Source organism: Hylobates moloch, unplaced genomic scaffold (genome assembly GCF_009828535.3).
Source record: "Hylobates moloch isolate HMO894 unplaced genomic scaffold, HMol_V3 SCAFFOLD_23, whole genome shotgun sequence".
Lineage (NCBI taxonomy): Eukaryota > Metazoa > Chordata > Mammalia > Primates > Hylobatidae > Hylobates > Hylobates moloch.
Window position 1 is genome coordinate 7294868 of NW_026652298.1, and position 15739 is coordinate 7310606.

The 15739-nt window shown below is 37.4% G+C and overlaps 1 long non-coding RNA gene across 1 annotated transcript in view; it reads left to right on the forward strand.

Moving 5' to 3' along the window:
• The window catches only part of LOC131382388 (uncharacterized), a 355345-nt gene that overhangs the window by 284740 nt on the left and 54866 nt on the right, over positions 1-15739 (forward strand). Inside the window, exon 2 of the long non-coding RNA XR_009211828.1 lies at positions 11337-11496. This is a non-coding gene — a long non-coding RNA (uncharacterized LOC131382388). The remainder of the gene's footprint in view (positions 1-11336; positions 11497-15739) is intronic.

Genomic DNA, 15739 nt, shown 5'->3' on the forward strand with positions numbered 1-15739 from the left:
ATGTTGCTGTTCAGTTGAAAGGTTCGCAGGAGGTGGAAGTGTAAGTGGACTCAGTGCATGGTGTGTAACATGTTGTGAGACTTTACTCCTCTGCAGCTTTGGTATTAAAGTCTGAAGTATTGTGAATCTGTGCATCACTTGTAAAATCAACAACCATAAAGGCCATTTAAATATCCGTAATATCTTTTGTCAGTAGGCAAGCCAATTGCTTATTCAAGTAGATCAATTTAACCTTTTATTTGGCATACATTTTCTCAGTTTTTTTTTTTTTTTTTTTTTTTTTTTGGCACAGACAACAATGTTTTTATAATCAACTCTTAGCTAAAGCAGAAATTCATACAATCACATTTTGCTTTCCTGTTCAGGATTCTTTTCCTGACACATTTGTCATCTGTGACCAAGATTTGCTCTAACACCCTAGGTTGAACATTGTTCAGTGACAGATGTTTGGTTACCCTTTTAATAAGGAGGTGTTATGTGATTTCTCGGCCAGCTAGAAAAGCAGTGGTCAAAGCAGAAAATCCGATTCTTGACCTTGTTTTTTTCTTTTACTCTTCTCAGACATACTGGTACTTCTTGGAGGTAGATTTCCCTTCTATGTCCTATGTGTCAGCATAATAGGCTTTCTCACTTATGTTTTGAGACAAGCAAATTATCAGGCTAATGTTTAAAATCCAACAACTACCAGAAATGGTTATAATTCTAATAATTCCAATATTACAGAGGTAAGCAATAATAGGTTTACACTCACTGTCATTCACTCTCCCTCTCTCTCTCAAACTTATTGAGCACTCTTTTCCTGCTAAATATTAGTCAATAAACCCTATATTAATTAACGCATTTAGTTCTCATAATACTTCTTGGATGTAGCTTCTAAATTTTCAAAAATGAAAGCATTTAAAAGTAAAGAAACTTGTAAAGGGTTATACCATATTTAATAATGATATCACCCAGGCAGCCTGACTTTAGAATCCATACACTTAACCAGACACCACAGAGGCTCTTGTAGATGCAAAATTCTTTATCAGATATGTGATTTGCAAATATTGTCTCCCAGCCTATAGCTTCTGTTTTCATTCTCCTTTCATAATGTTTCAAAGAGCAGTTTTTAATTGTAATGAAGTACAAATTATTATTTTTTTCTTTTTATGGATTTTGTTTTTGGTGTCTTATCTAACAAATCTTTAACTCAGGGTCACGAAGGTTTTCTACTTGAAGTTACGTAGTTTTAGGTTTTAAAATTAGGCCTGTGATCCATTTTGAGTTAATTGTATATATCGTGAAAAGCATTCATTAAAGTTTACTACTTTACATATAAATATCCAATTGTTTAAGCATCATTTATTGAAAATACTGTTCATGCTCCACTGATTTGCCATTGCATCTTGGTTAAAAATCATTATTCCATGTAGATGAGCAAGTTCTGTACTCAGTTCTCTTCCATTGATCTATTTAGCCATTTTGATGCCAATGCCACAGTCTTTTTTACTGTAGCTATAAAGCTACAGTAAAAAAGTTTTACTTTTTACTCATTACTATAAAATGAGTTTTGAAATCAGGAAGTTTTGGTCTTCCAACTTTGTTCTTTTTCTAACTTGTTTGGGATATTCCAGATCCTTTGTACTTGCATGTGAATATTAGAATAAGCTTATCAATGTCTACAGAGATGGCTGCTAGAATTCTATTGACTTTATGGATATTTAAAGAGATTTGATATTTGAACAATATTGAATTCTTTAAGTTGTGAACAAAATATACTTATTTATGCCTTTAAAAATTTCTGTCATTGGGAGGCTGAGGTGGGTGGATCACAAGGTCAGGAGATCGAGACCATCCTGGCTAACATGGTGAAACTCCGTCTCTACTAAAAATGCAAAAAATTAGCCAGTCGTGGTGGCGGGTGCCTGTAGTCCCAGCTACTGGGGAGGCTGAGGCAGGTGAATGGCGTGAACCCGGGAGGCGGAGGTTGCAGTGAGCCAAGATAGCGCCACTGCACTCCAGCCTGGGTGACAGAGCGAGAATCCGTCTCAAAAAAAAAAAAAAAAATTCTGTCAGTGACAGTTTACAGTTTTCAGTATGTAGGTCTTGCACATCTTTTGTCCAATTTATATTCCTAAGTATTTTACATATTTTATGCTATTGTAAATGGTTTTGTTTTTTAATTTAAATGTCTTACTGTTCATTTTTCTTCAGAAATAAAATTGATTTTTATGTTGCTCTTCTATTCCTTAACCTTCCTGAAAGTTCAGTTATTAGTTTTAGTAGCTTTGTTCTAGATTCCATTGGATTTTTCTACAAAGATAATCATGTCATATACAAATAGTTTTTCTTTTAATCTGTATACCTTTCATTTCTTGTGCTTGAGCTAGAATATATCAGTTGAATAGAATGTTGAATTTCTCTTTCTATTAAGTGCAGACATTTGTTTTGTTTTTGATCTTAGGTGAAAAGGATTTAGATTTCCTTTACAACATGTGCTGCTGGGTGTGGTTTTCGCATAGATGTGTGCCCTTTATCAGATTGAGAAAGTTAATCTTAAAATATATTCTAATTTCATCTACATTTTAAAACTTAATGGTATAAAATTGTTTATAACATTTCCTATTATCTTTGTAGTATCTGTATAATCCATAGTGATGTTTCCTTTTTCATTTCTGATATTATAAATTAGTATCTTCTCTTTACTTCTGATCATTCTGACTAGAGGTTTGTTAAGTTTTATTAGTTTTTCAAAATTCCAGCTTTTGACTTATTTTCTTTTTATACTTATATTGGATTGAATTCACTTTTTATCTGTTTTTCTAAGGTCATTGATTTGAGGTTATTTATTTGAGACTTTTCTCCTTTTCTAATATAAGTGTTTAGTGCTATAAATTTTCCTATAACTACTGCTTTAGCAGCATCTCAGAAAATTTTAAATATTTTGCTTAAAATTTTATTGAGATCAAAATTTTTATATTTTTCATTTTGATTTCTTCTTTGACTGATGGATTATTTATAACTGTGTTATTAAATTTCCACATATTTGGAGGTATTATAAGAATGCTTTTGTTATTGATTTCTAATTTAATTCCACTGAAGTCAGAGGGCGTCTTTTGATGCTCTCAAAGTATTATAGAAAACTTTAATATTCATTGAGACATTTTATGACCCAGAATATGTCTATCTTAATAAATGTTCCATATGCCCTTGAAAAGAATATGTATTCTGCCATTGTGGGGTGTAATATTCTATAAATATTAATTAGGTCAAATTGGTTGTTAGTGTTGTTCAAATTTTCTTTTTTCTTTTTTCTTTTTTTTTTTTTTGAGACAGAATCTCGCTCTTTTGCCCAGGCTGGAGTGCAGTGGCATTATCTCGGCTCACTGCAAGCTCTGCCTCCCAGGTTCATGCCATTTTCCTGCCTCAGCCTCCTGAGTAGCTGGGACTACAGGCGCCCACCACCGCGCCCGGCTAATTTTTTGTATTTTTTTAGTAGAGACGGGGTTTCACCATGTTAGCCAGGATGGTCTCGATCTCCTGACCTCATGATCCGCCCGCCTTGGCCTCCCAAAGTGCTGGGATTACAGGTGTGAGCCACCGCGCCCGGCCAGTGTTGTTCAAATTTTTGTCAATTTGTTCTAACAATTGCTTAAAAAGCTGCATGAAAATCTCTGACAATAATTGTGGATTTATCTATTTCTCATTGCATTTCTACCAACTTTCGCCTTATGTATTTTGAAGCTCTTTTATTAAGCACATAAATAATTAGATTTTTTTTTTTTTTGAGACAGAGCCTCACTCTGTTGCCCAGGCTGGAGTGTAGTGGCACAATCTCGGTTCACTGCAACCTCCACCTCCTGGGTACAAGCAATTCTCCTGTCTCAGCCTCCTGAGTAGCTGGGATTACAGGTGCTCACCACCACGCCAGCTAATTTTGTATTTTTAGTAGAGGCAGGGTTTCACCATATTGGTCAGGCTGGTCTTGACTCCTGACCTCAGGTGATCTACCTGCCTCAGCCTCCCAAAGTGCTGGGATTACAGGCATGAGCCACCGCGTGCCGCCAATGATTAGAATTCTTATATCCCCTTGATGAATTGGCCTCTTTATTATTATAAAATAACCATTATTCCTGGTAATAATCTTTGCCCTTATATCTGCTTTGCCTAATACTGAATCTCCAGAAGTTTTTTAAAAATTGGTGTTAGAGTATGTATATATTTTTCCATTCTTTTATGATTAACTTTTTTGTTGCTTTTACATTTAAAGTTGATTTTCTGTATGCAGAATTTAGTTGGTCTTGCTTTTTCATCTAATGTAATGCTCACTGAGTTTTGTTTGGGGCAATTACATTAAATGTGAGTATTGCTATAATTAGTATTAAGTATATCATTTTGTTGTGTTCTATTTGTCTGATTTTCCCTTTTTTCTGTTTTTAATGGCTTCTTTCAGATTAACTGAGTAATTTTTATGATTCCACTTTTTAAAATGTTGTGGCTTTTTAGCAATAACTGATTTAATTTTAGTATTTTAATAGCATTAGTGGTATTTTAGTGGCATTTTTAGTATTTTAATATTAGTGTTATTTTTGTATCTTAGTGGTTGCCTTAGGGTGATATTTCTAAGGTAGTGTAACAGTCTTTATTTCTAAGGTAGAATCATTGGTGATACTCTTTTTTTCCTCTCTTTTTGTTTATCTATATTATACCATAATAGTGCTAGGCTCCTTCAAGTTGAAAGTTTACCGTGAAACATGCTCCTGTTACCTCCGTAACTGGGAACTAAGTATTAATACACATGGGAAATTAGAGAGAAAGAAAAGGTCTTATAAGTGGAACCATGGATGATACAGCTAACATCGCAGTCAGGCCTCCACATCAGACCCTTGAATACTAGTCAGGACACAGACCTATAACTGTTAATTTGTCATCTACATACAATATTAAACCAGCATTTCTTAAATCCTGCTTTCATTGATCCTGACTCTTTACCTCTGCCTAGTTCCCTGTTGCTGCAGGTTTTCTCTTGCTCCGTGTCTTCCTCTTGTCTTGTTCTTGTTCTTTCTGCTTTTACTTCTCTGGCTGCTGTCAACTAGAAGATTCTTTTTATGTGCCTATAAAAATCCAACTTTGAAAGAGAGAGGATCGGACGGGCATGGTGGCTCACACCTGTAATCCCAGCATTTTGGGAGGCCGAGGAGGGTGGATCACTTGAGGTCAGGAGTTCAGAGACCAACCTGGCCAGTATGGTAAAACCTCATCTCTACTAAAAATACAAAAATTAGCCGGGTGTGGTGGCAGGCACCTGTAATCCCAGCTACTCGGGAGGCTGAGGCAGGAGAATTGCTTGAACCCAGGAGGTGGAGGCTGCAGTGAGCTGAGATCGTGCCACTGCACTCCAGCCTGGGCGACAGAGTGAGCCTCCATCTCAAAAAAAAAAAAAAAAAAAAAGAAAGAAAGAAAAAAGGAAATAGAGAGAATCTGATTGGCTTCATTAACCATTATACTAAATAGAGGGCCTAAAGAGGCAGGTATTTCAGGCTCAGCCAGCTCATTGGCTGGTGCCATTCCTGTTCCAGTCAGCCATGGTCAGTGGATAGAAACACATACTACAGAACATGGCAGCGATGCTGAGGAAGTACCTTTCACCATGTGGTAGACACTCAGAGACTGCTCTGAAAAGGTCAGTGTTGTAATTAGTGAAAAAGGAAGGGAAGAAGGGAGGGAGAGAGGGAAGGAGGAAAAAGAAATGAAGGAAGAGAGGGCCAATCTATTATATATTTTCAGAGAGTTATGATTAGAAGTTTTTCCTTATATTGAGCTGAATTCTATCACTATGTAACTTCCATCTCAATTTTGTTTTGTCCTTTTGTACCTCGTCTTAGTTCTGTTTTCTTCAAATGTTTGAGGACAGCTATTTACTTCCATCTCCTTCAACCATGCCCCATATGATAAAGCTTTTAACTTCTCTTTAACTTGGCCACTCTCTTCTATGAGAGTGAGGAGTGAGGTCCAGTTTGATCATACACTCTTAAACACTCTTAAAACATGGCTCCCCAAAAGAAATACGATAGCCCAGATGTGATCTACCTACCTATAATTACAGATTACCTAAACCTTTTCACCAGCCAAGTGAGACTTCTGGTTTCTGTTAAATGCTCTCCAGACAGGTCTCTCTCATCTGTTGCTCATACAATGGATGTATTGTAACGTGGATGCAAGAAATTTACATTTGCATCTATTAAATTTACCATGTCTTCATAACAGTTATTAGTGTGCTCCCGCTTACAAGCACTTTCACAGACATTATCTCATTTAATCCTCCCAACATGCTGATTTTAGACCATAGCTGCTACTTCGTCTATATGATCACTCCTAGTTGAAGTCTTTCCTGTATTCACCATTAACACTGGAGTCTTCAGCGTAATTAAAGTACTGAAGGAAAGTGAACTAAATGTCCCCTTTTGGCATTAAATAACAAACTGTGTAGAGCAATGTACTAGGCAAGGCAGGATGCACAGTATTGTGGAAGAGGGTCACTGCATGAACTGAAATTATTGTTGAATTGAGAGAACACAGAATAAGAGCTAATGGGAGACGTTTCTGTGCATTGCTTAACAGCATATATGTCAATGGAACAAATTTTCTACGAAATGTATGTTAAACAATCTCTTCTTTCTCTGCACTTAGAATGGTTGTCAAATGCAGTGGTGGGACTTTCCTCAGAGGTTTGTGTAGTCACAGATCAAATGTAACACATGTATTTGAGAAAACTCTTGTAATTCTGCACTTTTATGCTACTCTTTTCAAGTTCTGTTCTCACCTATTGATTCTTTCTCACTATGGAAATATGAAAGCTTTGTGGTTCAAGGTGGTGCTCTCTAATCATTGGGCTGCTGCCTGGTCTGCATGACTAGCCTGAGAGTCACTCTGTCGGTAGCCTTGTTCATTCAATTACTATCATCTCCACCTCATTCCATTGCTTCTACTCCCTATATAAGGAGAGTACGCTGTCTTGTTTGTTTCCTTGTCACATTTTCCCTGTCTTAGGTCATAGACGAACTGCAGGATTGTTTTTTTTTCCTTTACAATAATCTGTACTGCACACCTATAGAACACAGATACCAATCTATTATTAAAATTCATTGCCAAGTATTCAATTTTGAACAGAACTTTCTCCTATTGACTGTCTTAGTAGCTGAAAAAAAAATTATCAGATTTAAATCCAGTAACTGGTATGATACTTATGATACCTCTTCTATTTGTTTAAGCAGCATAAACTAATGTCAAGTAAAAAGAAGAGTATAGCTGGTTTTTGGGAAAAATTATAAATAATTTTTAAAATTTAGTCTATAGATTCTTTAATAAGTATATATATTCTTTTGGAAATCATTTAGAAACCCTTGTAGCTCCTAATAATTTAAGTGAGATTGTGTGTGGGTCAAGACAGTCTGAAAAGGGCGTATGTGTGAATATATGTGTATCTATGATTGCATGTGTGTCTCTGGGGAGGAGTGTGTCTGTGTGTGTGTGGAGTGTGTGTCTATGTATCTGGGTGCCTATGGACATAGAGAGGACAGAGCATGGGGAAAAACCATACCCTACAAATTCTTCCCCTCCGTTTGGGATCAGTTCAACATGATAAATGCACAGATGAAAAGAATATGGAGAATGTCTTGTTAATAGTAACAAAACACCTGGTTCAAGAAGAAAACATGGAGCCAAAAGCCTTTATTCCCAATTCCTCTTTCCCGCAGCTGCCAGTTGGGTGTGGCTTGCTAATAGTTTTAGTACATTTCATGAGTGCATAACAAAGTGTAATTTTTTAAAGTTGAAAAGCAGTTGCTGGTGAGTCTGCTGAAGTGATTTATTTTACAACTATTTCTACATTCAGAAACTTATATAAATATTTAATCCAACCACTACATATTTGCTTGCTTCCTCAACCACATTCCTTTACACATGGGTAGACCCTGGCTCTGCATGCCAGCCAATAAGCATAATTTATCTCATTTGTTCTGCATCACTACTCTTTACAGTAGGTGTCTTGCCTCCATTGACCACTGTAGAAAGGGAATTTGATAGTTAAGGAATTTGCTCTAGGCCATTCAGCTAGGAAGTTGTTGAATCCATACAGATTCATTAGCCTGCACAGCCCATAATTTCCCACTCCTGTAGTGCTTCTCCAGTCTCTCTTTGATCCTTTCTTTCCTATTCTCTTTACCCTTTGACAGATAAACTTGATGACCTGACCTATATGTTCCTTCCTGATAACAATTTTAATACGTAGCATTTAATGGTCAATATTTTCAACAAAATGGAAGGATTATTAGTAAAACTTGGGTTTAAATTCTTCCTCCCCTAAGCCCAGAGACGAATGAGTGAATCTTCCTTCTATTTCAGAAGAAGCTCTCAAACAGTCACTTAGCTAACTTGTCTGTTGCAACTCTCCAGAAGAACAACTCCATGTCTGTATCGAGTTTGTTAATCCTGTGTTAGGCAGGACTCTGCCTGTTGTTTGGATATATTCCACCTTCAGATGCTCCATGTTGAGGCCCATGTTTTTGCATTATCTAAATAGCATTAAGAGAAGAATCACTAAGCCCTCTCCAGAGTCCTATCTGAGGAGAGTTGAGAAATGGTGGTACTCTCTAGGTCACTATAGGTGTTCCTAATCTATGCTTTTATCTTGGCTTCTCTAGCAATCTGAAGAAGATCTCTAGCTTCATTCATAGCTTGGTGATGGTATTCATGAATAGGAATGCTTGTTGCATTTAAATTTAATTTAAAACCATTGTATTGTGATGCTGATAAAACATTGAACAAGATTAGTGTCCTGGATAACATTGGGTTTACTATGCTTCGGTAAATGGATAATAATTGGGTTGCTTGTTGCCATTTTTTTTTTTTTTTTTTTGAGACGGTATCTTGCTCTGTTGCCCAGACTGAAGTGCAATGGTGTGATCTCGGCTCACTGCAACCTCTGCCTCCCAGGTTCAAGAGATTCTCCCACTTCAGCCTCCCGAGTAGCTGGGATTATAGGCATGGGCCACCAGGCCTGGCTAATTTTTGTATTTTTAGTAGAGATGGAGTTACGCCATGTTGGCCAGGCTGGTCTCGAACTCCTGACCTCAGGTGATCTACCGTCCTTGGCCTCCCAAAGTGCTGGGATTACAGGCGTGAGCCACCGCACCCAGCTGCTTCTTGCCATTTTTCTCCACCCACGCAAGAGGTTAGTGTTTATGAATGATCGCTTCGGCTCCTTGTCTCCACTTGCAGCTTTTCATATTACCTAAGGCAGCAAATTTACAGCTTGAACTAATCTCTTTGTTTGTTTGTTTTGTTTTGTTTTGTTTTGAGACAGGATCTTGCTCTGTCACCCAGGCTGGAGTACAGTGGCATGATCTCCGCTCACTGAAACCTCTGCCTCCTGGCTCAAGCAATCCTCCCACCTCAGCCTCCCGAGTAGCTAGGACTACAAGCATGCACTACCATGACCGGTTAACTTTTTTTTTTTTTTTCTATTTTTTAATAGAGATGGGGTTTCACCATGTTGCTCGGGCTGGTCTCGAACTCCTGGGCTCAAGCGATACTCCCACCTTGCCCTCCCAAAATGCTGGGATTACAGGCATGAGCCACTGCACTCACCTTTACCTACTTTTAAACCTCTTTAGAGCTATCTCTGCATCCTTGAGGTTAGCCTATAGCCTAGTCATAAACTTTTTCATTCACTAACTCAATAATGTTTATTCTCTAACTCAATAATTTTTATTCAAAAATAGAAATAAGTAGAACAACATTTAAGATTAAAAGAGCATTTTTATTTGGAGGTTAAAAAAAAACTCACTGCAAATTTGTCTCTTCCCCACCCCTTTTACTTTGATAGAGCTTGAATCATTTCTTCTTCATTTGATTTAATAAAAACTTTTAAATGCTTTTACATTAAAACACCTTGTTTAAAAACAAAGAAAAAATAGAGTTGAAGAAACTTATTTTGTTTGTCTATAAATATTTGTAATACTACTGGAATTTTTTGAAATGTATATAAATTAGATGAGCTAGATTAGTTACAAGAAAGTACAAAACGATGAGATTTATTTTAAAACATAGATATTATTTAGAGAACCATATAACAAAAGCAAATCCTAGAGTATCCCTCAAGTGAAGCCATTTGAAAGAAACCTTAACTCATCATATATAATATGTAATACTTGTACAGGGATAAAATGATCAGCCTAGTTTCATTGGAAGAGTAAATACATAAGAAAGTTCACTTAATATTTACTCCCTCATTAAATTACAAAGCATACAATAACATGCTACTGCACACAGTATGACTATGTCAAGTGTCTATTAAACATAATTAAAACCGGCCAGGCGCGGTGGCTCACGCTTGTAATCCCAGCAGTTTGGGAGGCCGAGGCGGGCGGATCACGAGGTCGGGAGATCGAGACCACAGTGAAACCCCGTCTCTACTAAAAATACAAAAAATTAGCCGGGCGTGGTGGCGGGCGCCTGTAGTCCCAGCTACTCAGAGAGGCTGAGGCAGGAGAATGGCGTGAACCCGGGAGGCGGAGCTTGCAGTGAGCCGAGATTGCGCCATTGCACTCCAGCCTGGGCGATAGAGCGAGACTCCGTCTCAAAAAAAAAAAAAAAAAAAAATAATTAAAACCAGCAACTCTGGGCATAATGAGATTTAGACTACATGAGAAATATTAAAAATCTACTAGCCTAAGTCCTTTTAGGCAAAATTGATTATATCCTTTGCTCACCTAATGTATTAGTTCATTCTCACACTACTATAAGGGCATACCTGAGACTGAGTAATTTATAAAGAAAAGAGATTTAATTGACTTACAGTTCTGCATGGCTGGGGAGGCCTCAGGAAACTTACAATCATGGCAGAAGGCATCTCTTCACAGGGCAGCAGGAGAGAAAATGAGTGCTGAGTAAAGGGGGAAGCCCCTTATAAAACCATCAGATCTCATGAGAACTCACTCACTGTCAGGAGAACAGCATGGGGAGACTGCCCCCATAATCTAATCACCTCCCAGGAGTTCCCTCCCATGACATGTGGGGATTATGGGAACTACAAATCAAGATGAGATTTGGGTGGGGGCACAGCCAAACCATATCCCCTAAATGTTAACAAGTTCAACTTTTAACACTAATTTATCAAAGCAGTTAAATTCTTAGAAGACACTATTTTCGTTTAATTCAATTCTACGCCACACCAAAAGCAATCAAAGATAGGTTCCTAATGAACTTAAGGACCTATGGAGGCTAACCCCAAATTCAAACTAATGAAATCTCAAAGCAGATGTGTTTTCAATGAATGTTCCCTTATCTCCACACAGACTTTGGCAAAATCCACTTGTTCATCATCATTTAAAAATATGGCTAAAAGATTCCACTGATTCAGATATAGAGATGCATTACCTCTTCCAAGGAGTTAACAAAGGAGGATGGAAACAATGAATAAGCTTTGTTTTGAAGTCCAGTATCAAAAACTTATAAGTTCCTAGGCCTCCTTATATTTTAAGCACCCATGTAATCCTAAAAACATCTCAAAAGTACTCTTGGTATTCTGACACTGTTTTTGTCATTTCATAGCTTATAAGAGTAAATTTAAAAACCTGACTATTTAGAGACATTTTTATACTTTGCCATTTAAAAGATATGTAAGTAGAATTTATCCTATAAAATTAAAGAATATTTTAAAAGGCTCAATAAACATGTTTTAACTAAATTTTGGGGAGTAGCTTTTCCTCTAAATGTTTGGAATTGATTGAGCTTGTACAATTACTAATCAAACACAAGTCAAACACAATCTTTTTGGGACAAGATCTAAATCTAAGAAACTCAAAGGAAAATGAATTTAGGGTTTCACATATTTAATAAGCAAACACCCATCTCTGTTTGGCTGGGTAATTGTCTTCCTAATACTCTTTTTAGGAAACATGCACACACACGCACACACACGCACACACACACACACACACACACACAAAAGAGTAGGGGTAGAAACAACTAATTACTTACTAAGACATTTCTTATTGAATACTGATTTTCTTCCTGGCCTGTACCAGGCTTTGAGGATATAAAAATTATGTTCTTTCCTCAAAGCACTCACACTGTTAAAGAATTAATCCACTGATTTCTTCACTTATAGACAAGTCTTTATGAAGCACCTACTAAAGGTAAGGCACTGTGCTCAAGGGTAAGGATGTATTAATGAACCAAACAGGCCTGGTTCCTCCCTTCATGGAGTATACAGTCCAGTGGGGAGCATAGACGCTCATCAGATTATCAAGCAAGTGCATGTAGAATCATCACATGGAATCCAAATGCACGATGAGAAGTATATGGTTCTATATAAGTGCAAAAGTGTGGGATAGGATTTGGTCAAGAAAGTGAAAAAGGTACTAATTATGTTGAAATCATAGAGTGGGTAGATATGAGTAGGAGTATCTAGGAAAAAAGGAGAAAACAGCACATTCCCAGCAAAATAACCAGTACTGTGGATTGACTCGTGTCCTCCCAAAATATATGTTCAAGTCCTAACCCCTAGTACCATGTGATCATATTTGAAAATAAGATCATTGCAGATGTAATTAGTTAAGATGAAGTCATACTGGAGTAGGATGAGCCCTTATTCCAATATGACTAGTGTCCTTATATGTAAAGGAGAAGACACAGATGGGGAAGATTGCCTTATGAAGACTGAGCCAGAGACTGGAATTATGCTACCACAAGCCAAGGAACACCTGGGCTGCCAGAGATTAGAAGAGACAAGGAAAGATCCTTTCCCAAAGACCCAGAGTATAGCCCTGCTATCACCTTGACTTTGGATTTCTAGCCTTTAATCCTGTGAGACAACAAATTTGTATCATGTTAAGCCACCTAGTTTGTGGTTCTTTGTTACAACAGCCCTAGGAAACAAATATAACCAGCATCAGTGAAAGCGCCGTGGCAATAAAAAACATTTCAAACAGAAAGAACCAGAAGAAATCCAGGATAGCTGGACACTGTGGCAGCAGTAGGGTTGCTGGATAAAATACAAGATGGCTAGTTATATTTTAATTTCAGAAAACAACAAATACCCTTAGCATGTGTGCCCCATATTACATCTAGAAATCTGCTAAAAACATTTGCTTATCTGAAATTTAAATTTAACTGGGCATTCTGTATTTTTATATGCTAAATCTTGCCACCCCAGAAAGAGGATACATGGTGAAAGTTGATGGCAAATAGGTGTAGAGAAATGTCTATGCCTTTTTAGATTGTTAGATTGAAGTGGATTAAATTCGTGGGAAGTGAGAGAATGGTGACAGCAGGTGTAGGCAAGCTTGCAGAAATTTAGCTGTGAAAGGTCTAAGGAGCTGGGGGTAGGAATGGAAGAATGAAGGGTTGAATGAGGCTGTTTTTTGTTTTCTGAGTGGAAGAGGCACATGCATGGTTAAGAGCCAGATGATAGAATCTACCTGAGAATTTGATTATATAAAAGGCAATAAAGGGATGTTAAATATTTATAGCTCATAGAAAAGTGATAAATGATGGGATACAAAGGGATTGGTTTTAGATAGAAGAAGAGGCATGTCTTCTACTGTAACAAGAAGGCAGGAGGGCAGCGATGGTTCACTGTGGATTGTTTTGAGTATTTAATATTAGGGAAATATTTAATATTTGGGATTCTCATCAGATAATCACATACTCTCTGTTTCCCATATTCTGGGAAATTCTTAACTATGATTTAATGAATAATCCTGGATGAGGGTACATGATACGGTTTGGCTGTATCCCCATCCAAATCTCATCTTGAATTCCCACATGTTGTGGAGGGACCTGGTGGGAGTTAACTGAATCATGGCGGCAGGTCTTTCCTGTGCTGTTCTCATGACAGCTGTTCTCATGAGATCTGATAGTATTATAAGGGGGAGTTTCTCTGTACAAGCTCTCTCTCTCTCTCACTTTTTATTTTTTGCCTGCTGCCATCCATGTAAGATGTGACTTGTTCCTCCTTGCCTTCTGCCATGGCGTGAGGCCTCGCCAGCCATGTGGAACTGTAAGTCCAATGAAACCTTTTATTTGTAAATTTCCCAGTTTCAAGTATGTCTTTATCGGCAGTGGGAAAATGGACTAATACAGTACAGCCATCCATAAAACACATTTAAGGTATACTTATAGAAGTTTTGTTGTGGAATTCATACAAGTGTAAGTCTGAGTTAAAAATATTTTAATGAAATCCTGGAGACAGATTTATCTTCTAAAGGCTGAGAACCCTTTAAACTAACAGGCAAGTTCATATGCTAAATACCAGAAGGAGCAAAACTGTTTCAGAGGTTTGAAGGGAGAGGAGGTGTAACTAGTTATTGTGAATTGGATTGAGCAACCCAAAAGGATGTCAAGCAGTGTGAGTGGCCCACTTGAATTTTAATCTCAACAATTTCACAATAATATAATTGCTACTTTTGTTTAATGAGAAAAATTTACATGAGGGCCAGGGAGGAGGAAATAATTAGTGTAGGGTAGAAGTGAGGAGAGTCCAGACAGGTGTCAAAGAGGAGAAAAAGCAATGGGGCTGATCTGGCCATGAGGAATGAGTAGGATTTTTCTGGTATATAGAAGGTGGGAATGGAAATATCTTGCCAAGTGTAGTGGAAAATGGAAGCAGGAAGAAAAAAGGGTCTATTATTTAGTTCTCCTCGTGTCTGTAATAAGCTTAAATTCTTAATTTAGGGGAGCAGAGAAGAGATAATAAAAGTTGCATCAATTTGGAGGAGGGACAAATCACTGAAGGCTGAGATAGTTGAAAAGGCTTCAGAGAAAACAAGTTGGACCTGAAAGGAAGACAGGCAAAGCCGTCCTAAGTGGAGCCGTGGTGGAAGTGTGGCTGATGAAAAGACACGGTGCCTGGAAGGCCTGGTTTTTGTTCCCAGACTTCTTTTTAGATGCCTCGATTTTTTTTAAAATTAGATTTACATGTTTACAAATTTTCTATATTCATCTTATCATCCTACTTATGTAGGTATTTGTGATTCCTAATCTTACTACAGAGGCTACCATATTTATCTTTCAGCTTCAAATTTCCCTAGAGACTTTCTTGCCCTTGGACAGGGAAATAACCCAGAAATTCTACTTATCCAGAAAATATGTATGGGATGCCTCTTTTACACTCGTAGCATTCTACAGGTGTGATAAGTGCTGTGAGCCATCCATATCAGAAATGGTATCGGGTGCTGTGGAATCCAATACCAGGTAGTATGGCTAATCATGGCTCCACAGGAGAGAGTTCAGAGGGAGAGTGAGCACGTGGCTGGCGGGATCAAGGATAGATAGCACCATGAGGCAGCTGGGGCTCCGCAGTGTGCTCAGCCTTTAGAAGATAAATCTGTCTCCAGGATTTCATTAAAATTTTTTCACTCAAACTTACATTTTTATGAATTCCATAACAAAATTTTTATATGTATACTTTAAATGTGTCTTATGGATGCTGTACCCTCATCCCAGGATCATTCATTGAATCATAGTTAAGAATTTCCCAGAATATGGGAAAGGGCACCCTGGGTTTTTGAGGTTTTCACTGGTTTTCAATTTTGTAAGGATAATTAGAACACTTGTTTTGTTTGTTTTTAGTATAGTACTAAATTGGTATTTTAAAAATTATATCGTTATAATCTTATTACTTTTTTGTTGTTAAAATGTCCTTGTTTTATGAAGTAATGATGGTCAGTCAAGAGGTTTTTGAAATTTGTTTTCT